General features: G+C 49.0%; 1 long non-coding RNA gene across 2 annotated transcripts; it reads right to left on the reverse strand.

Annotated features, from left to right (window-relative positions):
• Nucleotides 1-381: 381 nt before the first annotated feature.
• LOC101905290 (uncharacterized) lies at nt 382-21,500 on the reverse strand. 2 transcript variants are annotated; one of them, XR_009493195.1, is made up of 6 exons: nt 20,014-21,500; nt 10,656-15,561; nt 10,233-10,368; nt 6,189-6,235; nt 3,350-5,539; nt 382-1,630 (listed from the first exon to the last, which is right to left on the reverse strand). It is a non-coding gene; the product is annotated as an uncharacterized lncRNA (long non-coding RNA). The 2 variants fall into 2 exon arrangements; XR_009493194.1 differs by lacking the exons at nt 382-1,630; nt 3,350-5,539; nt 6,189-6,235 and adding an exon at nt 9,014-9,101 and having other exon boundaries at nt 20,014-20,589.
• Nucleotides 21,501-26,848: the final 5,348 nt, after the last annotated feature.

Consider the following 26,848-nt stretch of genomic DNA (forward strand, 5'->3'; position numbering starts at 1 on the left):
AGGCTAAAATGAATTGGTTATTTGGCTGATAACCTGAATTAATTATGTGGCTTATCCCCGGCTTCCACGCACACAGTTTGTTATTCCTTAGGTGGGCTATTGAGAGTTGGAAGGAAGTTTCCCAACTTTAAATGACTTGAGGCAAGTGGGACCTGGTTCAGATGAGAAGGCTGGTGTAAGAAAAGGAAACGAGAGGACAGGTATCCGAGCTGGGACCTGCCGGAGAAACTCCTGCGAAGGCAAGGAGACGGGCAACTCGACAGTTCACGGCAGAGTTGCCCCAGGTCTCACCATTTCTACCTCATTTGTCTTCATTTCTTGGCTTTGGTCTCTTAACTGTTGGTGGCTATCGGACAGAGCTAAGAGATGAGGCAGACAAGGGCAAATTTTTTTTTTAATTGGAGTATAGTGGCTTTACAATGTTGCATTATTTTCTGCTGTACAGCAAAGTGAATCAGCTGTGCATATACATATTTCTCCTTTTTCTTTTTGGACTTCCTTCCCATTTAGGTCACCGCTGAGCGCTGAGTAGAGGTCCCTGTGCTGTGCAGGAGGTTCTTCATACAGAGGCGCGTCTGGGTGTCAATCCCAATCTCCCAATTCATGCTCCCCGCTTTCCCCCTTGGTGTCTATGACGTTGTTCTCTCCTGTGTTTCTGTTTCTGAAAGCTTAAGTTTAAGACCTCTGAGTTTTAAGCATTCTTTTCTTTCCAAAGAAAAGCAATCTACCAAAATCTGTCTGTGGAGTACTGGATTTTAGTGAAGAAGTGAAGTGAAGTGAAAGTTGCTCAGCTCTTTACAGCCCCATGGACTATACAGTCCACGGAATTCTCCAGGCCAGAACACTGGAGTGGGCAGCCTTTCCCTTCTCTAGCAGATCTTCCTGACCAGGAATCAAACCGGGGTCACCTGCATTGCAGGCAGATTCTTTACCAACTGAGCCATCAGGGTTGGTGAAACTGTAGTATTAATTGAGGATTCCGTTTCCCATTTTTGTAAAAAGTGGAGCTTCACCTCTGCAGCTCTGCAGTTTTATCAGGGTGGGTGTGTATGCTTAATTCTTATCAAGGTTGTAGGCTAGGGTGGGTCATGTGTTCAAAGGTGGGACAAATTAAGCCTTTCTTCTCACTATCAACTGGAAAAAATACACCACCTGGAGGTGGAGAATCATGTTTTATTTTGTGGACTTTGTGAGGGTTTAAGCCCGGGACATGGCTTGCCAGATGGTGCTGATCCACTGCTCTGAAGAGGTAAGGGAGGAGCTAAGACATACACAAGCTTTTGCAACAAAAATCAGGTAATCAGAATATCAAAAGATTTTGCTGTTGCTCAGTCGTCGCTAAGTCGTGTCCAACTCTTTGCAACGACATTGACTGCAGCACACCAGGCTTCCCTGTCCTTCACCATCTCCTGGAGTTTGCTCAAACTCACGTCCATTGAGTCGACAATGCTATCTAACCATCTCATCCTCTGCCTCTCCCTTCTCCTTTTGTCTTCCCAGCATCAGGGTCTTTTCCAATGAGTCGGCTCTTCGCAGCAGGTGGCCAAAGTACTGGAGCTTCAGCTTCAACATCAGTCCTTCCAATAAATATTCAGGGTTGATTTCCTTTAGGACTGATTACAAAAGATTTCTGTTAAAGAAAACCAGATAACCCAAGTTAATGAAGTCAGAGCTTTTCTAGCTCTGGAAAGATGCAAGAGTCTGGGCTCACTGAAATCACTCTTCGATATGCACCTTAGCTATCTAGGGCCAGAATCCTGTTTCTCTCTGTCGTGAATCCCCTCAGGGTGCACAGCTGGGGAAAGGGGGCAGGCAACTGCAGTGGCTATGGGCTTGAGGGCTGCATCGTCTTTTGTCCGTATCACCCTCAATTTGCTGCCACTGGAAACTTGAAAAAACAAACAAAAGATTAGGAATCTGGGCGAATGGCAAAGCCACAAGATTCTGCCATCTGCCTTTCTTCCCCTCCAGCTATCACCATGACTACGCACACCCAAACAGCGTGCCCAGGCTCAGAAACGTGGTCCTCCCCTTCTGGCCCGCCTCACGAGAAATGTGGTCCTCCCCTTCTGGCCCTCGTCACGAGAAATGTGGTCCTCCCCTTCTGGCCCTCCTCACGAGAAATGTGGTCCTCCCCTTCTGGCCCGCCTCACGGCTTTGACATGAAGTCCTTGGCATCAGACCAGCCAGCCTTTGTCCGAAGCCCCAGGTACAGGTGCACACTGACCCCCTGAGACAGTGGCTCCTGGCGCTGGGGAAGGCAGCATGGGGTCCTCAGGAGACGAGGGTTTCCCCAGTCTGGAGTGATGGGTAGGGAGGAGGAGGAGTGGGTGGTGAGAAGGGGGTAGGGGCCTCTGCATCTGGGCCCCATGGGACCTGCGTGTACTCCGGGGGCAGCAAGCAAGGCCCCTTCCCCTCACCTCCAGCTCCAGCTGTGGATGCAATCGCAGCCGGGAACTGGTGGGAAACAAACACAGCTCACTTGAAAAAGTCAAAGTGTGTCAGCCGCTCAGTTGTGTCCTACTCTTTGCTACATCACGGAGTAGAGTCCGCCAGGATCCCCATCCATGGAATTCTCCAGACAAGAACATTGGAGTGGGTAGCCATTCCCTCCTCCAGGGGTCTTCCCGATCCAGACATGGAACCCTGGTCTCCCGCATTGCAGGTAGATTCTTTACCGTCTGAGCCACCAGGGAAGCCCCAATTTATAGAAGATTCACTAATCTCTGATTTAAGTTTCCACTCTCCCTAGAGTGCTGGAACCTGAACCTGAATCAGTTTTGGCCTTCCTGAGGGCCACAGGCAGCCTGCAAGGCACAGTGGGGGGTTCCCAGGGGCCGCCTCTCCTGGTCACCCCCAGGGCACAGAGCTGTACCCCCAGCAACCCGGGTCCTGTGCTGGGCAGGGGAAGCTCAATCTGCCGTGTCTGTGACATGTCAGAGGCATGAACCTCAGAGACACGCAGGAGGACCCCCCCCAAGTCTGACCCCCTGTGTGGGCCCCAGGGAAGCTGGTGCCCACCCGACTCGGGTCTCTCAGGCCTCTTCCGGCTCCTGCTAGGAGGCAGGCAGGCGGCTTCTCGCTCCAGCGCCCCCGCCCACAGATCTCTGCTGTTTCCAGCTGCAGGAATTTCCTTTCCTCAAGGATCAGCTGGAACATGTCGCTCCTACAGACGTTTTGCTGGCTCCTGGAGGTGAAGCAGGGAACGCTCCTGCTCTGGGGCACCGCCCTCTGCTGCGGGCCAGGAGCTGGTGCTGGGGGGTGGGAGGGGGGCAGGGAAGCCCGGACTAGGAACAGGTAAAGAGGACCCCCCAGAAGGGCTCCCCCGCTCCCACGTGATGAAACTCACTGGTTTCCTTCTGCTCCAAGGGCTGGGCACCCAGGAAGCTGGGACTGCGTCTGCATCTCTGCGTGTATCCTTGGTGAATTTCAGACGAAGTAAACCAGGGTCTGGTGCCTTATATGGGAAACCCTGAATCCCAGAGGGCTCCCAACTGCACCCTCGCTGCCGGAGGGGACCGGGGGAGTGGGGAGGGGCCGGTTCTGGGGAGGAAGGGATGGAGTGGGGAAGGGAGCCATTCTCGGGGAGCCCCACGTAGGGAGGGGTCATTGGAACCATCATGAATCTGCATCTATTTATGAGCTTGGTGACAGTTTTATTACATGGAGGATAGGAAATTCCAGTGGGACGCCAGTTCTCCAGAGGAGAGGTCCCAGAATTGTCCACTGAAAACCAAGCGAGTGAATGAGTGAAAACGTGCTCCAATTCCAGTCCTTCAAGACCTGTGAGCAGCAGCAGCATTCGCTTGTATTCTTTAGGTAGTTGGGTCAGCAGGATCACAGTTCTCTGCATCTACTTAAATATAAACCACAGTGAGACAGAATCAACGCCAAATTAAAACCGAGCGACTAAATATAACTCAGATACCAAGTATCTTTGCTTTCATCTGGGAAGACAGCCAAATGACACATGTTTGGATTTATTTATTTTTTTTAAGGGGAAACAAATTAATTACTTGGTAAATATAGTTTGCTAGGCCAGATTGCTTGGAACGTGAGAGAAAAAGATAAAGAATGGTTGCTAGTGATTCCAGCAAAGTCTATTATTTAAAAGCTGGTTACTTTCGCACAAGGGGCAAATATTTGCCTTTTTATGTTGGCCTTAAACGTATTGATGTATTTGAATAAAGATTAGGCTGACAATTAATCAGTATCAACATCTAAGGTTTACTTGAAGCTGGAATTAACTGGAGTCAGTAAACTCTGCCACAGAGTCAAAAGCCCGAGCCTTATCAAAATGACGGAAAGGTTTGGGGTTTGCAGCATTGATGGGCCTTTCTTGTCTGTTTGTTGTCAGCCTCTGAGCTAGCTGAGTGAGTGGCTCTGCTCAGGGACCCCACTGTCTGATTCTTGCCTTTGGTGTTTCTGACCTATTTAAGGAGAGCAAATTTCTGGCCTGAGACTGCTACCCTGAGTTCTCCTGAAATACCCCTTCAAAGTTTATTCTCCAGCAGCAGGATGGCGAGTGCCCGCTTGGGACTGGCATACTGGTAGACCAAGATCCCTTTTCCCAGGCACCCACCAAGGGAGGGTGGTCACTAGGGAAGGAGAGAAGGGATGAGCCACAGGACCCTTGCATGTACCACTGCTCCCTACTCACCCTACAGACCCGCGAACAGGTAAGTAGAGCGCAGGGTCCCCTTACTCCTGAGGCTTCCAACCCCGTCTTCCCGAGCCCCTCCCTCTCGGCTTCCTCAGAACCCCTGTTTCCTAAGATATTAACAGATGCCACCCCTTGCCCCCTCAGGGAGGGGCTCTGTGGTTGAAGGGTGCTTGAAACAAATTTAAACAACTGTTTTTCTCTCTTGCAAGAATTCTCAGAACCTTTAATATATTCGTTTACGTCGAGAATCTCTTAAGAGGAAAAGACGTGACCTGTGACATTTAGAAATTTTCGTGATTTTCTACGCATGTGTTTTCCCTCGAAAGGGTTTACAGCAGAGCTGGTAAGAAGCAGGTCACCAGATGACACGCAGTTTGTTTCACAAACTGGGGAGCCCGCTAGAGCAGTTCCAGTTGCCCAGAAACAGGCCAGTTCCTTGCGGGGAATGGTGGAATGGGGAGTCGAGGAAAAGGGGGCCCGGGACCCGCTTTGAAGTGATGATCCTTTCTAGCTGCCCTAGCTGCCCTTGCTGCCCGTTGCCAGTTATTTCCAGCGGATCCTTCTTGTAACTTGGGAGGCTGGAGAAGCCGGCCGGATACGTCAGGGCAGGAAGCTGGGCTGTCAGAGGCCAAGCCCAAGTGTGAGTGCCTCCCGAAACCCTGCCCTGCGGCCCCTCACCTGCCTCTGAGGGGTGGGAGGCATCCATGGGGCCATTGAACGTGGTCCTGGGAGAACCCACGAGGCCCCTGGGACTGGGCAGTTCAGGATGTGCTGCGTCAATCCCACTCCGGTGAACAGAGGAAAGTCAGGCCGTCGGGCCTACTCCCTGGGACCCAGGAGCATCTAGAGACGGCGTGATGGTGGAGAGCAGCTGGTCTGGGGACAGAGAAAGAAGGCGACACCACTTTAAGAAGTGTCCTTGTCTCAGCTAAAGCCCGTTAGCTGAAAGGAGACAGGTGAATTAGTAGCTGAGTCCTCAGGTTTCTCAGCACTCACGGATCAGCTCTGAGAAGAGCCATAGGGTCTGATGAAGTTATTTTTAAGGTTTCGCCATGGGGAGTCTCCTTCGAGGCACAGATGACTCAGAAGTGGGCCCTGTGTACAGATTTTATTAGATAACCTCCAAGGCTTATTTTTACAAAGTAGAACGTAGCACTTTGCATTTGCAAAGCAATTAATAGTGCACATATTAGTTAAGAGCCCATTTTGGGTTCAAGAGCAACATTTTGTTACTTAAAAATTAATAGCAATGTCACAAAGGGTTATAAAAAGAGATGGATTACCCCAATTCTGTATAATGCTACGCTTTTATTTGCCATTACTTTAATTACTTAGATATTATTTTATATGTTTTCATTATTTTAAAGTGCCTTGGGAGTATGAAAGATGTCTCACAGATAATGTATTCCACTTTAGCCCGAACAGCCTAATCATAAGTAGCTGTAGATTAATGCATTTATCACTTAAAATTTCGTTTTAATGTTCTGTAAGCAAGTGAAATGGACGTCTCAGAGAAGACGGATACCTCACATGCCATGGAATTCCTCCTCAGAGAATAGATTACGAACAGTCCTGGGGAAGGAAAAAAAAGAAAACAGTAGAAAGAGTTGTACAGAAGCTGACAAACCCCAGTTAAGAGCCAGCGCTGAGAAAATAGCGCACATCCTTTGGAAATGGAATATTTATTCTCCACTAAAGTGGGTCTTCCAATTTCCACACGTTCACGTTCTTCTCTATTTCCTGCCAGGTGAGCTGGGGTGACTGTCCTGCAGACGTGGCCGCTGTGGTTTTCCCTCAGCAGGCAAACTCCAGATAAACGTGACTCATGGTCACGGATTCCTCCTTGAGGGTTTTTAAAAATAACCTACAGCTGCTATTTTTAGCCAACCTGCCAGCCCGCAGGCCTGAGGCTCCCTCTTTCACAGAAAGTAATTAACGATCTCTAATCCCTCAGGAGAGGGAGACACTGAAGATCCTGATACGGAAACAAAAAATTCGCTGTCTTCACCCATGGACACAAAGCCGGCCACCCTCCTGCCGGCCCTGGTTGAGGCTCAGACTCATGGAGAAAAGCAAACAGTTTTAAACTTCTGAAAGAGGTGTTATAAATGGGGGAGGGGGGGGGGGGGATGAAGCAAAAGGTTCAAAAGCAGCTGCATCCTCTCTTTTCAAACAAGACTTTCCCCCCTGACTCCAGCTCATTTGTTATTCAATTTCACTTCCCACTCGATGCTAAAGGTTTGAAAGCTTTTGGCAGGTCTCCGTGGAGTCATTTAAGCGCTCTAATAGAAAGACCAGAAGGGCAAATTATACAAATTCATTCTGAGTCAAACACTCTTATTTTAGAAAATAAGAAAATCTGTGGTTTCAGAAGACAGAATATGGACCAGTGAGACCGTGTTGTGCAGGATGGCCTTGCAATGCACGAAGGCTGTTGGGCCAAGTGGACAAGTCCCTGGGTCTGGAGCTCCGGCGGGACCCTGGTGTCACACCCCATCAACCCAGTCACCCTCTTGGCTGCGGTGGACCTGTCTCTCTGCATGCACCAGTGCCCAGCAAGGTTCCGTAAGATGTTACAGAAACGTTTGCAGGCTTGACTCTTTGAAGTTGATGGTAAGCAAACTTCCTATTTGTGACACAAGTTAAATGTGTTCAATAGATGGAACTCCTGGGGATTTCCCTGGTGGCCCAGGGGCTAAGACTCCTCACTCCCAATGCAGGGGGCCTGGGTTCAATTCCTGGTCAGGGAACTAGACCCTACATGCCAACTAAGACCAGATGTAGCCAAATACATAAATAAATATTTAAAAAAATAGATGGAACTCCTTATGAATACTTGTTTTTCTTAACATGACACTTTAACAGTTATTTTCTCTTTAGCTCCTGATTGTTTCTCTAGAGTCTCGCTCTTCCTAAATTCCTTTTTGTTGTTTTGTAGAGTACAATCTCCAGCGATCCTTTTAAACGGGTCCTGTGAATGGTATCTTTTCTGAGTTCTCACTTGTCTGAAATGCCTCCATTTTTTCTTACACGCCTGCATGCGGAGTCGCTTCAGTGTGTCCGTCTCAATGTGACCCCAGGGACTGTAGCCCACCAGGCTCCTCTGCCCACGGGATTCTCCAGGCAGGAATGCTAGAGTGGGTTACCATGCCCTCCTTCAGGGGATCTTCCCAACCCAGGGATCGAACCTGTGTCTCCTGCATCTCCTGCATTGGCTGGTGGGTTCTTTACCACTGTGCCACCTGGGAAGCCCATCTTTTCCCTACGAGAATATTTTCACTTGAAATCGATGTTCATAAGTCTTTTCCATTAGAATTTTAAAGATGCAGCTTCATTGTCTTCTCGCATCAGCTGTTATTGATGAGAAGTGTGAGGTCAAGGTGATACTCCTTCCCCCCACCCGCCATACAGTGTTTTATTTTTATTAAAAAAAAAATCATCTGCTTTTTCCTTTTTCCTCAGGGAGATCAAGGCCATGTCCCTAGTATTCTGAAATCTCACCACAATGTCACCATTAAGCACATGGCATCTTTTCTTTCTCCTATTTTGGTCTTTGGGGCACTGTTGTTCAGAGGACTCGTGCATTTCATTAACTCTGGACATTTTTCTTCTTTTGAGATATTTGATCCCATTTATCCACTCTGTCCTCCTTCTGAAACGTGTTCAGGTGGACGTGGGAAGCACGTGACAGTCTCTTCCACGTTCCCAACTTTTCTTTCACGCTTTTCATCTCGTTTCAGGGAATTCCTTAGTTCAGTCTTCCTGCTTTTTGGCCAGTCCTTGTAGATAGTAGGTGCTCAGTAAATGTTTGTTGAGCTGAAATGAATTGCACCGCTTGGGGTGCGGGGAAGGGGGTCCAACACATGTGAAGCCTAGAGCTGGATGGCATTGTAACAAAGGCAACTAAAAATAAAGCACGTTGTGGGAGGACAATGAATGTGGGCTGATTTCCCGGGGCAGAGATCACCTACTGGCTAATCTCTGAATATCAAGAAACGCTGAGAGATTTGGGGAGGGGCCAAACACATGTCTGGCCCCTCCCCAAACGTTCTATAATTCTGGCAACAGGACAGTGATTGATCAGAACCAAATAAAAGTGCTCTTCTGACTCCATGGACACTCCACTGCCAATTCCGCCCCAAGTCCCACCCCTCCTGTGGTTGGCCTGGTCTGAGTTCTGCCATTTAACGTTGTAAGAAAGATGATACCAACTTGGAAAAAAAGCCAACAGTATATCCTTTATTTAAAAATTAATTTTTATTGTATTATAGTGCATGCGTGCTCAGTCGCTTCAGTTGTGTCCAACTCTCTGTGACTCTATAGACTGTAGCCCACCAGGCTCCTCTGTCCGTAGGATTCTCCAAGCAAGAATACTGGAATGGATTGCCATGCCCTCATCCAGGGGATCTTCCAAGCCCAGGAATTGAACCCGCGTCTCCTGCATTGCAAATGGATTCTTTACTCACTGAGCCACCTGGGAAGCCCATTGGAATATAGTGGATTTACAATATTGTGTAAGTTTCAAGTGTACAGCAAAATGAGTCAGACATATATATATATGTGTGTGTGTGTATATATATACTTTTTAAGATGCTTTTCCCATGTAGGTAATTACAGAGTATTGAGTAGAAAAATAAATTATTTGTACCATTGTTTTAGATTCTATATATAAGCGATAACGGTGTATCCTTTCAATATTCCATTGTCTAGAGGTCCTGTGAGGGGTTATTGAATTCTTTAGGGCTGCACCAGCCCACTGCCACTGGTGGCTTTCTATTTAAACTTTAATTACAATCCACTAGTATTCAAAATTCAGTTTCTCAGCCATAGTGGCGGCATTTCAAGTAGCCCATGTGGCTACTGGGCTGGACAGCCAGATACGGAATATGCCATCATTGCAGAAAGTTCTATTGGATAACGATGGTCTAAGCGATGAACTTTGCTTAATTTTCCATTCACTACTGAACTTGTGAGTCACATGCTAACTTGAACATGCTTGTCCAAATAGATTTCCGTCTGTAGGAAACGACAACCCGCAAGGTTCCAGTTTTATTTTCCCGTGAGACATGAACCGTTCGGTTCATCCCTAAGTTAGCAAAGTTCTTTCACGCACCTTAGCTAACTGACTAGGTAAACCTCTGTTTCTCAAATTTTCCTTTGAAAGAACTCATTCTCCTGCTGGCTCCATCATTAACAGGCTTAGTGGATTGAATGGTGGCAGGTGAAGGCCCTGTCCCAAGGCCACAGGTGTAACCCTGTACCAAGGTCATCTCCGGCACTGACCAAGCTCCATAGCAACCGTTGCCATGAGCCCCCCGACCCCATATTAGGTAAAAATAGCCACCCTGTGACCCACGCTATAGCCCCCTAGCCCATGACCTAATGCCATCCTTCCAGCAGGAGTTTTCTTTGTCTTGCGGCTATAAAAGAAATTGGCTCCAACCCCCCAAAGCGTTGACTCTCCCTTGAAGCTGCCTGCTGTTCTAACAGCGTCTCCCGCTCTGATAAACTCTATTCTCCTCTCATTTTGCCTCATGTCTGGAAATTCTTTTCCAGCCCACACACAGACCTGGGTTCCTCGCATGGGCCTTTAATCCAGTGATGAGGGGGGCTTCCCTGGCCGTACAGAGATGAAGACTCCAAGCTTCTACTGCAGGGGCGCGGTTTCAATCCCTGGTTGAAGAGCTTGAGAGTCCTCATGTGGCCTGTTGCAGCAAAAAAAGAAAAAGAGAAAAAGAAAGAAATCCAGTAATGAGTGGCGTTGCGGAGGACAGGCGAGACTGGGAGGAAGGCTCTCCTTTAGAGGCTGGATGTGGGGGCAGGTGGTGCCACACTGCGGACCCTCACTGGGCCTTCTGGCCCCCAAAACTGGGGAGAACACCTTCATACTGGTTTAAACCATCTGCTAAGTGGTAATTTGTTACATTAACCCTAGAAAACTAATACAATCAGTTCAACAGAGGTCTGGTATATGCTCATTTTATATTTCTACCTGAGTCATGCTATTTCAAAAAATAGTTAATTTCCTTATTTTTGGTTGTGCTGGGTCTTTGGTGCTGCTCATGCGTGTCGGTTGCCTGGAGTGGGGCTGCTCTCCACTTGCGGGGCTCAGGTTTCCTATCCGTGTCTCTCGTTGCAGAGCTCAGGCTCTGGGGCACAGGTTTCAGGAGATGGGCTGTGGGCTTAGTTGTTCCAGGGCGTGTGGGATCTTCCCAGACCTGGGATCAAACCGGTGTCCCCTGCATTGTCAGGTGGATTCGTAACCACTGGCCCACCAGCGACCTCCGAGAGACACGCTTTTAACTAAAAAAAAAAGAATGTCTTTTGAGATTTGCATTTCTATTCAAGCTCTGCTCTTCCGTTGTCTCATCTTCCTATCCTTCTTTGTTGCCTTCCTGTCCCCGGCAGGGACCGAGACCAGACCACCTGCCCTAGCCCCAGAGGAAGACCTAGCCCGTTGGCAGGGGAGGAGGAGGACTAGCCCCGGAGGAGGACTAGCCCAGGAGGAGGACTAGCCCTGGAGGAGAACCTAGCCCCGGAGGAGGACCTAGCCCTGGAGGAGGACTAGCCCTGGAGGAGGACTAGCCCCGGAGGAGGACTAGCCCAGGAGGAGGACCTAGCCCTGGAGGAGGACTAGCCCAGGAGGAGGACTAGCCCTGGAGGAGAACCTAGCCCTGGAGGAGGACTAGCCCTGGAGGAGGACTAGCCCTGGAGGAGAACCTAGCCCATTGGCAGGGGAGGAGGAGGCGCCTGGTGTGGGAGCACAGACTCTGCAATGAGCCTCCAGGGTCAGCCGCAGCGTAGCCACGAGCCGCGGTGCCCTGAGCGAGGACTGTGTTCTCCCTGGTCCTCGGTCGCCTCATCTGTAAAATGGGGGAACAGAGTAACCACCTCTCAGGACTTTTAATCTCTGCATGATGGACATGGAGTCGTGCACGTAGGCCCGAGGGAACTCACTGATGCCGTGTGCTCCAACTCCACATGGAACAGTGACTTCATCATTGTCCCCTGAAAGGACAACCGTAGCGCACTGTCTTCTCGGGTGTTAGGGCGTTCACCTGTTGTGCCAACGGTCTCTGCTTCCCAGCTCGGTCTCCCCGGGAAGTGAACTCAGAGGCTTTGTGAACAGCTGTTTATCAGGGAGCACCCTCGGGACCTGCAGCTGCAGGAGGAGTGAGAGGCGTCATCAGGTGCCCTCTCCCGCCCTTGGTTCCTGCGTGGGGCCGCCCTGGCAGGGCCCCGGTGGCAGTGGCTCCCCGTTGTGGCAGCCACGCCCGGCTGCCTGCCCCCTTCCTGGCAGCTGGGTGGCTGGGGTGGTGGCACTGTGTCCCTTCCTTCGATGACGATCCCCCAGCAGGGTGCGGTCAGGCCTCAGGGTCCAGGGTGAGCCACCTGCTTCCGCCTCTCTGTCCCCCTGCACCCCCTACCCCTCCCTCCTCTTTTTCCAGGTTGCCCTTGGTGCCAACCCAACAAGAAATGGGAGGGAAGCTGAGGGAAGGGGGAGCCAGGGTGCCTTTGCCCGGGGCGGTGAAGGGGTGGGGCGTGTTTCCTCTCTGCAGCAGGGTGGCGGGCTGCCTTTCCATAACCAAGGAGGTGCTCTTTAAAAGCTCGAATTCCAAAGGGATTAGGCCTGTCTGGGGAAAGGAATAAAAGGAATCTACTTCTGTAAACACAAAACAAAGATCAGAATGAGGGTTTAAAAGTAATGCTCGGCTAAGCTGAGGAAAGGCCAGGAAGACTGTGCGGTGAGCTGGAAGGGGGTTCCCTTCGGACCCAAGACAGAGAAACGGTGAGGCCAGTGTCGGATGTGGGGCCGGGCAGGTGGCAGCGATGGAGAGAGCATCTGGTGAGTGCCTCTTCCTCGGGCAGCGCACGCCTTCCCTCTCCTCGCTGGAAGCCACCGGTTTGCTCTTGGTGGCTCTACGCCTGCTTCTTATTTGCTACTTTCACTGTTTTGTTGCTGTGAGACCACACAGTGTTTGTCTCTTTCTGTCTGACCTACTTCACTTAGCATGATGCCCTCTGAGTCCATCCAGGTTGCTTCAAGGGGCAAAGTGTGGTTCTTTTTTTAAGACTCACTAATACTCCATTGTCGGAGAAGGCAATGACAACCCACTCCAGTCCTCTTGCCTGGAAAATCCCATGGATGGAGGAGCCTGGTGGGCTGCAGTCCATGGGGTCGCACAGAGTCGGACACAACTGAGCGACTTCACTTTCACTTTTCACTTTCCTGCGTTGGAGAAGGCAATGGCACCCACTCCAGTACTCTTGCCTGGAAAATCCCATGGACGGAGGAGCCTGGTGGGCTGCAGTCCATGGGCTCGCACAGAGTCGGACACGACTGAGCAACTGGAAAATCCCATGGATGGAGGAGCCTGGTGGGCTGCAGTCCATGGGCTCGCACAGAGTCGGACACGACTGAGCGACTTGGCAGCAGCAGCAGTGCTCCATTGTACGGGCTTCCCTGGTACCTCGGATGGTAAAGAATCCACCTGCAATCTAGGAGACTCAGGTTCGATCCCTGGGTCGGGAAGATCTCCTGGAAAAGGAAGTGGCAACCCACTCCAGTGTTCTTGCCTGGAGAATTCTATGGACAGAGGAGCCTTGCGGGCTACAGTCCACGGGGTCGAAACAAGCAGGACACGACTGAGCAACTGAGCACGCGACCAGCACTCCTTTGTGTATGTATATATTCCGTACCTTCTTTATCCACTCATCTCAATCATCGTTTTATTTTTTTAAATTTCATTTTCTTTCTTTTTGGCCGCACTGGGTCTCTGCTGCTGCTCGGGCTGTCTCCACTTGTGGTGAGCAGGGGCCACTCCCCGTGGTGGTGGGCAGGCTTTTCAGGGCGGTGGCCTCTCGGTGCCGAGCGCGGGCTCTTGAGCACGCAGGCTTCGGGAACTGCAGCACACGGCCTCCCTACTTGTGGCGGTGGGGATCTGTTGCCCCGCAGCGTGTGGGGTCTTCCCAGGCTGGGCACTGAGCCCGTGTCCCCTCCACTGGCAGGTGGACTCTTAACCACTGGACCCCCAGGGAAGGCCCCTAAGCATTGTTTTAAAAGAAAATAAAAACCTACCAAGGTGTAAGCAGTCTGTCTCTATGGACTTGCCCGTATCAGCAGGATGATCCGACCCCCAGCTCTCCCCAGACAGAACAGACACACGGAGCACGTTTACAGAGAGCCGACACTGCGACCCACAGGTGTGTGTGCTGAGGGTCTTCTCCAGCAAGGAGGACACTCGGCTGGGTGTTGAACTCCTGTGGTCGTCACGACAGGAGCCCATGCTAGTCCGCTAGGGGCTGGAAGCAAGCCACGTCTCTATCAATGTCCCGAGCTGCCTTCCCAGCGGACAGCCACTTGGGGAAGGGCGTCCCGCCTCCTGGGCCCGCAGGGACCGTTACTGCACCCCTGTGGGCTGCGTGCAACATGCTCAGTGGGTCTCTGCACATGTGTCTTTTCTTCAGCCTGACATGCATGCTTAGTCGTGTCCAACTCTTTGCAACCTCATAGACTGTAGCCCACCAGGCTCCTCTGTCCATGGAGTTCTCTAGGCGAGAATGCTGGAGTGGGTAGCTATTCCCTTCTCCAGGGGATCTTCCCAACCCAGGAATCAAACCCCAGTCTCCCGTAACAGCAGGCAGATTCTTTCCCATCTGAGCCACCAGGGGGAGGGATATGGTGGGACTTGATGTCTGACTCTTCTGGACAAATAACCACACTTGCCAGGACTGGGCTCTTCCAGTCCTTAGGACGGTCCCCCACCCGGGAGAGGCCTAAAGGAAGCAAGCATTCTTAAGAGAGCCGAGAACAACGTCAGACCAGATCTTGCAAGGCCAGTCGTGACCTTCACGTCTTGCCAAATGCAGAGACAGGCTGACCGCCGCCCCCAGCATTCCTGCTCCGCTCACTCCTCACTTCCTCTTTGTTTGCCCCTATTTTTAACTGGGCACATTGTGACCCAGAGTGAAGTACCGATTTGTCAGCTGTGTCCTTGTGATTTGCCTCTGGCAATGTGATGCAGTCTGTGGGACTTCCCAGAAGGCGGTCTAAAGGGAACTGACTTGGCAGGGTGGCGTCTCCTTTTGCATTTACTTCTCTTCTTCTGGCAGCCTGTCTGGGACCCCGAGGCAACCCTGAGGATGGAGGCCAGGTGCAGGGCTGCAGTTCCAGAATGCATATGGAGTCCACATCCCACCAGCTTCGAATGACTGCCTTTGTGGAAGGAAGAACTAGGCTTCTAGCATGTCTAAGCCATTCTTATTTTGTTCTGTTTCATGCAGCTGAATCTCACCCTCATGGATCCGTAAGACAAGGTCTCCCTTTTCTCCTTCTTTCACTGATAGTCATCCATGGAGCAGCCTTGGCCTGTCCATTCTTCATCCTAGAATTCACTGAGGCCAGCGGGCTGGGAGGACCTGCTCTCAGGCATATTTGCGCTTGTAGGAGGACACCAGGAAAAGCAACACTTCTCCCCAGAGAAGCGCTGTGGCACCACCGGAAGTAAAATTTGGAATCCTGTAACTTGCCCCTGTAGATCCGGATACATGTAGGGACTTTTGTCCTTCAGTCACTCAATTGTGTCCAATTCTTTGCGACCCCATGGACTGCAGCACACCAGGCCTCCCTGTCCATCACCAACTCCTGGAGTTTACTCAAACTCATGTGCATCGAGTCAGTGATGCCATCCAACCATCTCATCCTCTGTCGTCCGCTTCTTCTCTTGCCTTCAATCTTTCCCAGCATCAGGGTCTTTTCTAATGAGTCGGCTCTTCGAATCAGGTGGACAAAGTACTGGAGTTTCAGCTTCAGCATCAGTTCCTCCAGTGAATATACGGGATTGATTTAAGGATGTATCAAGTGCGTCCTCTGATCTTCAGTGGCCCCAAGCAAGCACCTGGCCACAGGAGTGAGAGGAGAAATAAAAGTTAACTAGTTACAGGTTTTCGTTTTTTGGCTGACTTCATTTTTTTTTTTTTTTTTTCACTTTTTATTGGAGTATAGTTGATTTATAATGTTATTTGTTTCAGGTGTGCAGCAAAGAAGTCTATTTTTTATACATACATATGTACTTCCCTGGTAGCTCAGATGGTAAAGTGTCTGCCTACAATGCGGGAGACCCAGGTTCAATCCCTGGATCGAGAAGATCCTCTGGAGAAGGAAATGGCAGCCCACTCCAGTATTCTTGCCTGGAAAAACCCATGGACAGAGGAGCATGGTAGGCTACAGTCCATGGGGTCGCAAAGAGTCAGACACCACTGAGCGACATCACTTTCATGTACATATATATATATATTTCATGGGTAGCAAGGAGATTAAACCAATCAATCCTAAAGGAAATCAATCCTGAGTATTCACTGGAAGGACCGATGCTGAAGCTGAAGCTCCAATACTTTGGCCACCTGATTTGAAGAGCTGACTCACTGGAAAAGACCCTGATGCTGGGAAAGATTGAGGGCATGAGAAGGGGGCAACAGAGGGTGAGATGGTTGGATGGCATCACCGACTCAATGGACATGAGTTTGACTAAGCTCCGGGAGTTGGAGATGGACAGGGAGGCCCGGCGCGCTGCAGTCCATGCATTCGCAGAGAGTTGGACATGACTGAGAGACTGAACAACAACAACTATATATATATATATATATATATATATATATTTCATATTATTTTCCCTTACAGGTTATTACAAAGTATTGAATATAGCTCCTGTGGTATACAGTAGGTCTTTGTTGATCATCTATTTTATATACCGTATTGTGTATATGTTAATCTCAAACTCCTAATTTAGCCCCCTACCCCTAACTAGTTATGTTTGAGATCCAGGCAAATGTGTTTGGAAAGACTGTAAATTTATGGCTCATTGGAAGGTGTCATTATGCACATTAATTTTCTCTAGGCTTTGGAAAGCAATTTCAAAGGAAAATTATATTTTCTAACTTATATGTAGGTTCACAAAACAACTATATCTCATATGAAACATTTCTAAAAATGCTGGTCATCTCTAGCACAATTACATATAAGTTTGAACTTTTCTCTTAACAGTTGAATGGTTGGCAGAATTAGTAAGAAATAAGGAAATTGCTTTTGAAAACAAAAGTTGAAAGTTCTTTGATTTAGGAGCGATTAGAGAAATTTATTTGCTGAGAAGTGTCGTATAACTATAATAAAAGTCATTATTCCTCCAAATACTGTAATTTGTATACAACACTTGGGCTGATTTATGAAACATTTTTGTTCCCTATGAACCATGAGTGTATTACAAAAAAAGTATGTATATTGAATTTTTTGATAGCTTTGTTTTTACCCATGACATCATTGTCTCCACAGTAAACTAACATATTTTCCAAAAAGTCACACATACTCACTGCAGCAATCACTTACTCTTTCTCTCACAATCAGTCTCATGTAGGGCTGAAAGGGTTTAAGAGTATTCTAGATGATTCTAACTTTAAAAATGAATGATTAAGAAATCTTGTCTGGGGACTCCCTGGTGGCCCAGTAGTTAAGACTTTGCCTTCCAATGCAGAGTGTGAGGGTCAGATAGCTGGTTGGAAGCTAAGATCCCACATGCCTTGTGGCCAAAAACCAAAACATAAAACGGGAGCAATATTGTAGCAAATTCAATAAAGACTTAAAAACAAGAGAAAGAAGTCTCATCTGATTCACTGTACTTCTAACCACCTCTGAGTAAGACCATGGAAATTTCATCACGAATCTTTAGAGATCTGTGGAAACATATGTGCCTACACCTTTTTCCTCTGTACCGCTTGTTTAGTTAACTTCTCATGCTTGCTGCATTGATAAAAGTCAAGTTTCTCTGTGGTTGGTACCTGGGAACTAATTTTGATAAAATCGGATGAACAATGATACCATCAGATGAACACGTCAACACTGGGAAGGCAGCGTTTCTGCCTTGTGCTGCACCTGGCTCTCTACTTTTGTAGGTCACTGAGACCTTCCTTCTAAGTGGACTTCTTCCATCTGAAGGATGTGTGTCAGTCGCTCAGTTGTGTCCCGCCCTTTGCAACCCCACGGACTGTAGCCCAGCAGGCTCCTCTGTCCATGGAATTAATTCTCCAGGCAAGAATACTGGAGTGGGTTGCCATGCCCTTCTCCAGGGGATCTTTCCAACCCAGGGATTGAACTAGGGTCTCCCCCCCTGCACGCTGGTTCTTTACCATCTGAGCCCCTAGAGGAACATAAAGAAAGGGACAGAGGAAAGAACTCGGACAGAACGCTGGGTAGAACCTCTTGCATTGGTGTTAGGTGATGTACATTCGGCTCTCCCTGTTTATTTACTAGACAGTTTTTGGTTGATATGGTTTCCTGTTGAACTGGAGATTTCCTGCAGTTAATGTCCGTTAGGAAAGGAGGAGTAATAACAAGTTAAATACCTCAAAGAAATGTTGCACATTCAATGAGAGTTGCCTAAGAGAAGGCTGGAAATGCAATTTCGTCTGTGATATCTGCCTTCTCGCAGGTAGGTCCCTTCAGTTCTGTGAGCTGGCATGCTTAGTGTCTGATCCAAAGTACAAGACAAATATGACGTTCACCTTCAATTGCTTAATCCTATAAACGAGCTTGGAGTGTGAACATAAATGTCATGACTTTTGTTATGATCACAGATGAATAGGCTTGGCTGGACTTCGGCAGCTCGTGTTTGAGAGCAGTTCTTAGACTGAGCCCAAGCCCACCACTGGGGACTCCCCCCCCCAGCTCTGGTCAGTGTGGCAGCTCTGAGGTCTTGGGTCGTCAGCACCACCATACCCCTATTTGGACTGGCAAGACTGGCAAGACTGGCAGACTGAGTGCCAATGATCACAATGTCGCTCCCAACAAACACATTCTGCCTGGCTCATTGCTGCCTTTCAAAAACGTCATTTGTTGTTTCTGTTTGATTGCACTGGTACTTTACAGGAATAAGACATGAAATACATGAATATATTCTCTTTGTAAAAACTAAAATATGTGAACTCAACACACCATTAATTGACTGGATACCCTGACAGCTATGGGCTTCCCAGGCAGCTCAGTGGTAAAGAACTTGCCTGCTGGTGCAGGAGACATGACTTTGATCCCTGGGTTGGGAAGATTCCCCCAGAGGAGGAAATGGCAACCCACTCCAGTATTCTTGCAGGTAAAATCCCATGGACAGAAGAGCCTGGCTATAGACCATGGGGTCTCCAGTTGGACACGACTGAGTGACTGAGCACGAGCACACACACACACCCCTCTAGACTACTTCATCCAACGACCGCAGAATACACATTTTTTTCCAAAGCTCACTTGGAGCAGACACCAATATCTGCCACGTTTTGCCCTGAAAATACACCTTGCCAAATTTAAACAAATGGAAGCCACATGATGTTTGCTCCCAGACCACAGTGGAATTACATTAGAGGTCAGCAACAGAAAAAGAGCTGGAAAATTCCCAAATATTTAGGGATTAAACAACACACTTCTAAGTGACATGTAGGTCAAAGAAGCGATCTCAAGAGAAATTTCAAAGAAATACAACTTATCAAGTTGTGTGGAATCCAGCAAAAGCCGTGCTTAGAAGAAAATGTATAGCGTTGAATGCATATATTAGAAAAGAAGACGATTTAAAATCCGTTATATAAGCTTCTGTTTTAGGAAAGCAGAAGAAAGGCAAGTTAAATCCAAAGTTAGCCAAAGAAAAGAAATAACAAAAATTAGAGCAGAAATCAATTAAATTAAAAAAAGGAAATCAATAGAGAAAATCAATGAAGCCAGAAGCTGGTTCTTTGAAAAGATCAAAAAAAAAAAAAAAAATCATAAGTTTCTAATCAGGCTAACAAAGACAGAGAGAAGGAAGCACACAAATTACTAATGTGAGAAATGAAACATCACTACAGATCTCATAGACACTAAAAGACAGAGAATAGTATGAACAACTCTATGCCGGCAAATTAGATAACCTGGATGAAATCAATCAGTTCCTTGAAAGAGGCAACTTGCCAAAACTCACACAAGAAGAAATAGACACTCTGAATAGGCTTATATTTATTAAAGACATTGAATCAACAATTCTGTTTGCTTCCAAAACAGAAAGCATCAGGCCCAGATAGTTCTCTGATGATTTCTACCAAACATATAAGAACGAAATTATTACAATTCTCGACTATTTTTTCCATAAGATCAAAGTAGAGGTAATACTTTGAGTTAATACTAACTCATTCTGGGATGCCAATATTATTGTAATACCAAAAACAGACAAAGACTTTACAGGAAAAGAAGACTACAGATGAATGTCTCTTATGCACAGACATAAAAATCCTCAACAAATATTAGTAAATTGTATCAACAATTGCACCCAAGGATTACATACCATGACAAAGTGGAGTTTATCCCAGGTAAGCAAGGCTGGTTCAACAAGAGAAAATCAGTGAATGTCACCCATCACATCAACACGATCAATAAGATGCAGAAAAAGTATTTGGCAAAATTCAAAATGAAACTCTCAATAAATAAGGAACAGAAGAGAACTTCCTCAACTTGATAAAAAATATCTATAAAAAACTCTGCAGCCAGATGCTGCAACTAGAGAAAACCTTAGCACGGCAGTGACGACCCAGCACAGCTGAAAAAAGAATTAAAGAAAAGAAAAGGAATAAGGCAAGGATGTTTGCTCTCTCACTCCTTTTGAATGTTGTACTCCTTAAAATACATATAGCCGATGTTTCTTCCTCATCTTCTGTCCAGGAGAGGCTGATGCTGTCTGAAGCCACGGGCCTGTCTTTATCAGGTGTCCTGAGGATAGAGCTGCTCTGAGGATTGTCCCATGAACACCCTCGTTCCATTTCGAGTTTTGACCCATGTCTGATTACATGTCTTCATTCTTGTCATCTTCCAGGCCTTTCCTTTCACCATCTTGCACTCTGCAAGGGCTGGGTAGGCCTCCTCCGCCTCCTCCCCTTCCCCAAGCCACACCCGCCCTGCAGCACTCAGGGGTGTGCTGGGCCTTTCAAGCCCTTCTCAGCTCTACCTGCCCACAGCGCCGACCTTCTAAGGATGGAGGGGCCTAGCTGAGCCCTCCAGCAGCCACAGCGGTTTTCAGATGCTGGAAGACCGCCTCTGACTTGGACCAAATGTGGCAGACGGGACACCCGCCTGAACTCTGCCCTCTCCCACAGCCTGGTAAATGACAGCAAATTAAAAACAGTGATACAACCCATAAGGCCAAAGAAGACGAGAGAGGGGATGGCAGAGATGAGCCACAACAATGAAATTTTGGACAAGCAAAAGGAAAAATGATAACTACTTCCTCAGAACTGGGAAACTGAAACCTACTTCTTACAAACGAGGGGCATGTTGGCTTGGCAGAACTCTAGAATTCTAGTCTCAGGATCGGAGGGTCAAGGACCTCTAAATCCTGGTGTGTGGGGTGGGGCTACACCCGCGGTTGACCGAAAGTTTAGCTGGTGAGCAATTGGACACCCAGATTACCTTCGCTACCCAGTCAGCCAACTACCCTTCCTGTGTTAGTGACCTATTGCCGTGTAATAAGTCGCCTGGCGATGCAGTGACCTAGAACAGAAGTTGATGGTTATTACCTCGCCATCAAGAATTCTGGAAGGGCTCAGCTGTGTGTTCTGGCTGAAGGTTGCTCATGAGGTCTGACTGCTGATAGGAGCTGGAGGTGCCCCCTCGCAGATGGCTCCCTTCCGTGGTGTCTGTTGGAAAGAGGACTTGGCTCTTCTCCACAGACTTCCCACGGGCCGCCGGACTCTGTGCACAGAATGGCAGTGAGTGGTACCAGACAGCAGGCTGGGAGCTGCCGTGTCTCTCCTGACCTAGTCCTGGAAGTCACACTCCATCACTTCTGCTGTATCACGTTGGTGACCCAGGCTGCTCTAGCCACCTTGGGAGGGACCTACGTAGGAGGTGCCAGTACCAGGGAGTGCCAATCGCTGGGTACTGTTTTGAAGGCTGCTCACACTTCAGTGTGCACACAGACACCCAGACCACCAGACATTCAAGGGAACAAAGAGAGAGAGCAAAAAGAGAAACAAAGGAATTCAGAGAAGACAATATGCAGGGAGCAGAAGAAACTTAAAAAAAAAAGGAACTAAATCTTCAGGGAGAGAAGTTAATCTATCCCAACCGTGAAACAAGTCTAGGATGCAATACCAATGACAGTGAAAATCACAGCAAGGACCTCACAGGGTCTCCCCGCCCAACATTCATGGAGGTCCGTACAATGGAGCAGACCTTCTCCTTAACAGGACTATGCTGTATTAGCGCTTTTAATCCTGCAAAGAGCCACCCAGAAGGTAGCGTCTGTGACTATGCTTGTTTTATAGAGGAGGCACTAGGTCACTTCTCCAAGGCACAGTCGGTAAGCAGAAAAGTCCAGGGACTTTCCTGGCAGTTCAGTGGTTAAGATTCCGAGCTCCCACTGCAGGGGGCGTGGGTTTGACGTAATCCCTGGTTGGGGAACTAAGGCCCCACAGACTGAGCTGCACTAGAGCTGAGCCCTGAGCCAGAACTCAGAGAAGGCGTGAGCTGCTAGCAGATCCTTCACTAGAGAAGGAAGGAGCTTGGTTCCAGAAGCAGATGCGGTTGAGAGCGACTCAGCCTTGCCTTTGCCGCAGGGAGGGGCGGCTTGTAGCAGGGGCTGAGCCTGTCTGTCTGCTGTTCCTGCCACGGGGGGCAGGCTGCAGGGTGGGGGGTCAGAGTCCAAGGGGCAGCTCAGAACAGGCCCAGTGCCCTGCACACTGCCCTGCTGAACCCATACCCTGGTTCTTGGTACACCCCGCTGGAATCCCTGGAGGAAAATCAGAAGTTTATAGACGTTAGGAGCTGGACTCTGGCAGTCACGGCTACACCATGGCCTCCCTTGATGACCCCTGTTCTCTTCTTTTTAATTTTAATTTTATATTTATGTTGGAGTATAGTTGATTTACAGAGTTGTGTTAATTTTAGGTGTACAGCAATATGGTTCAGTTATACATATACACACATCTATTCTTTTTCAAATTCTTTTCCCATTTAGGTTATTATAGAATAGCAAGCAGAGTTCCCTGTGCTATACAGCAGGTCCTTGTTTATTATTATTTTATATTTAGTAATGTGTACATGTTAACTCCAAATTTCCAATTGATCCCCCCTGCCTTTCCCCTTTAGTAACCATAAGTTTGTTTTCTACATTGGTGACTCTGTTTCTGTTTTGTGTATAAGTTCATTTGTATCATTTTAAGATCCTGCATATAAGTGGTGTCATGTGAAATTTGCCTTTGACTTACTTCACTTAGTATGATAATCTCCAGATCCACCCATGTTGCTGCCAGTGGCATAATTTCATTCTTTTTAATGGCTAGTGGCACAGTTGGTTAGCCTGTGGTACGTATATTACTGCTGTTCCAGACCATAATGATACGGTGACCATTTAGTGGTCCCTTAGTCAAGTCACTCTAAACCTTTGCCAAAGCTCTGTTTCAGGGATAAGGAAACAGTGGTTCAGAGAGACTTTTCCTGGGCTTCCTGGCTGCTAAGTGGCAAAGTGGGGTCAGAGCTCAGGTGGCACAAGTGGTGAAGACCCGCCTGCCAGCGCAGGAGGCACAGGGACGTGGGCTCGATCCTCAGCTCGGGAAGGTCCCCCAGAGGCGGGAATGGCAGCCCACTCCAGTATTCTTGCCTGGAGAATCCCAGGGACAGAGGGGCCTGGCGGGCTACAGTGCATGGGGTCACACAGAGTTGGACACGACTGAGCAACTTGGCGTGCACGCCTGCCCACTGGGCCTCTTCTCATAGGAGAGAGTGTTTGGCTCAACTCTTCACCCTCCCTTGGATCCACATTTCCCGGTCTTGTGAGTGTGTTCGGTCATGTGACATTAGCTTGTGATGTGACCCAGGGCTTGATGGTCCTGTGCGTCTGGCTTTGCTCTCTGGCGCCTCCACTGACCTGCCTGGGCAGGCTCACGGGTCTCAGGGAGGGAATGAGACACCTGGGGCAGCCTACCCCTGTGGGCCTGACTCTGTACGACCCCATAGACTATAGCCCACTAGGCTCCTCCATCCATGGGATTCTCCAGGCAAGAATACTAGAGTGGGTTGCCATGCCCTCCTCCACGGGATCTCCCCAACCCAGGGATCAGACCCAAGTCTCCCTCACTGTAGCCAGACACTTTACTGTCTGAGCTACCAGGTAAGTCCCCCTTGGGCCCATAGGCCCACAAGGAGAAAGGAATGCTGTTTTAGGACACTTAATTCTGAAATCATTGGCCAAACAGCCTTTTGGTGGCTTCGGCTAACTGGTCTACCAGGCCTTAGACATGCCTGCTGCTGAGATGCATCGGAGAAGGCAATGGCACCCCACTCCAGTACTCTTGCCTGGAAAATCCCATGGACGGAGGACCCTGGTGGGCCTCAGTCCATGGGGTCGCTAAGAGTCGGACATGACTGAGCGACTTCACTTTCACTTTTCACTTTCATGCACTGGAGAAGGAAATGGCAACCCACTCCAGTGTTCTTGCCTGGAGAACCCCAGGGATGGGGGAGCCTGGTGGGCTGCCGTCTATGGGGTCGCACAGAGTCGGACACGACTGAAGCGACTTAGCAGCAGCAGCAGAGATGCATGCAGGTGCCTCGTGGTTGAGAGTCCGAGAGAGAGGCTCAAGGCCTGCTTGGCTGAGAGGAGCAGAGGTAGCAAAGCAAGACACAGGACACAGATCATTTTAAATTTCAGATAAACGTCCAGTCTCTTTTAGTATAGCTACCTCCCAAGAAGTATTTGGGAAAGACTTAAACCAAAAATGATTCAATATTTATTTAAATGACACATTTAATTGGGTCTCCTGTATTTTGCCCGGGAACCTGATTCTGGCAGATTTGCAAGAGTCAGTCTACACAGACAGCGCCCGTGTGTAGACACGGACCTGGGGACATCCCTGGTGGTCCAGTGGATGAGCATCCACCTGCCAATGTAGGGGACACGGATCAACTCCCGGTCCAGGAATGCCCCACACGCCACGGGGCAACTCAGCCCACGCATCACAGCTGCTGAGCCCGCACTCTAGAGACCGGAGGCCACAGCTACTGAAGGCCACGGCCCAGAACCTGCAGTCCACAGCAAGAGAGGCCAGCCCAGGGGCAGACCACACGCGCAACCAGGAGCAGCCCCTGCTTGCTTCAACTAAAGAAAAGCCTTTGCAAGGCAACAAAGACCCATCACAACCAAAAAGAGGTAAATAAGTAAAATTATGGTAAAAAAAAAAAAAAACGGGCCTGAGCTAGAGAGTAAAAGAGATGGACGAAGAAATCACCTCCTGGACTCGGCATCAGGTAGTACGTATATTCATAGGGCAGGCGCTAAGTCTTCTGAGGTTCACTCTACCTGGAGGACTGGGTCAGAGAAGAAGGTGCCTAAAATGTTAAGAAAGGACAGGCTTGCCAGTGGCTGGGGGGAGTCTCTTCCAGCTTTATCATTCAACCGCTCCACACTTGGGGGAGCTCTGGATTTCCTAGTTCCAGAGCCTGCTGGAAACACAGAGAGCACCCCTCTCAGCAATGTGACACCTGCCTCCCTTTTGCTGGGCTCGGGGTGCGTTTCCCAGGTTACGGCCCCATTTTTCTCTGAGGTGCCTGCAAAGAAAGGCACTCCAGGTGTGGAAGACAAGGCTGCAGCCCAGGGCCCAGGAAGGAACTGCCCAAGGATGGTTGTCAAGAGGTCAGGCCAGCGGGCAGGCAGTCAGTGAACTCAGGGAGCCAGGTGAAGCAAAGAGAGGAAAGGGACCCAGGGAAGTTAGGGAGGAGCCGCCGCAGGCGGCCAGGGACTCCGTCCACCTCCGCTTTCAGCTCTCTTTAGCAGATTTGCACAAGCCTCTGTTCTCAGTCTTTGCACAATCCGTGAATAATCGCCAGCTCAATCCAGGGAGAAATTCCACTCTCTCAGCCAGCAGCACAGATTGTTGCAGGAAAAATGACACAACTCCATCCTCTGGGCAAACTTGCAAATTATTACAAATTTCCCCGTCTCTCCTGCAATCACACAGCTGGCTGGAAAAGGTGTCAGTTTTTCCATGGAGATGGGAGGCTCTTCCTCCTGTGATTCTCGTGATCAGACGCATCGCTGTGGCGCTCTGTTGGCTTTCATTCCGGGCTCCCCTTTCCCCTGACATTGAGACGAAGTGGCCCAGGCCCTGCGTCTGATCACTCCGCAGGACTCAGGCACCAAGCTTGCCTACGCCCAGCCCAAAGGTGGATGCCCAAGAGAGGAACCCTAGCCAGCGAAGATTCCCATCTCTAGATGAATGACATCACGCAGACGATGTCGATCACGTGTGTTCAGGGCAGAATAGTTCTGTGAACCACAGCCCACTCATCTGAGGGCCAGGGCTGACCTAACCTCTGAAGCCTGCCCTGACCGTTGTCAGCACTGGGGTCGTGCTTCCTCTGGATGCAGGCTCCTGCTCCCAGGTGGCTTGTAGATTTCCAAGCTGCTTTCCCACTGGGATTCAATCCAGCGAATAATTACAGCACCCCAATGGGGCTCATCCCCTCTGCCAGGCTCCAGGCAGTCCAACAGTTAACGAGACACGGGGTCTAGTTTCAGGAAGCTTGCCGTTTGGAAAGGAGACCCATGAATTGCTATGATGCAAGAAGAGACTTCAAGAACCTGCATGGTGGCAGTGACCACTGGAGGAGGGGGTGTGGAGAGATGCTCCCAGGCAGGGAAGGTCTGGAGAGGGTCTTGTGGAGGAGACAGCCTTTGAGCTGGGCTTCAGGAATGGCCTCTGGGAGGTCAGGAGCATCCAGGCACCAAGACAAGCAAAGGGGAGAAGGGAGGGTGATCTCAAAGAACGGGGTTTGCAGGGAGAGGATTAAGAAGTCTGGTTTTAACGTGAGACAAGGAATCAAAGCCTCAGAAGCACTTCCTCCAAGGAGCAGTCACTCTGGTTTGTGTCCACAGCTGGACTTCAGATGCATTTGGGGTCTCTGTCCCACCATGCTCAGCCTAACACCTAATGCCTTCCCCTCATATTAAGTAGCTAAATTAAAAATATATATATATATTTGGCAGTGCCAGGGCTCAATTTCCCCAAGACATGTGGGATCTTAGTTCTCCTACCAGGGATGGAACCAGTATCCCTTGCACGGGAAGGGGGATTCTGAACCACTGGACCACCAGAGAAGTCCCGAAAGGCTAGATTCTAAAATAGTTT

Source organism: Bos taurus, chromosome 27 (assembly GCF_002263795.3).
Source record: "Bos taurus isolate L1 Dominette 01449 registration number 42190680 breed Hereford chromosome 27, ARS-UCD2.0, whole genome shotgun sequence".
NCBI classification, from domain to species: domain Eukaryota; kingdom Metazoa; phylum Chordata; class Mammalia; order Artiodactyla; family Bovidae; genus Bos; species Bos taurus.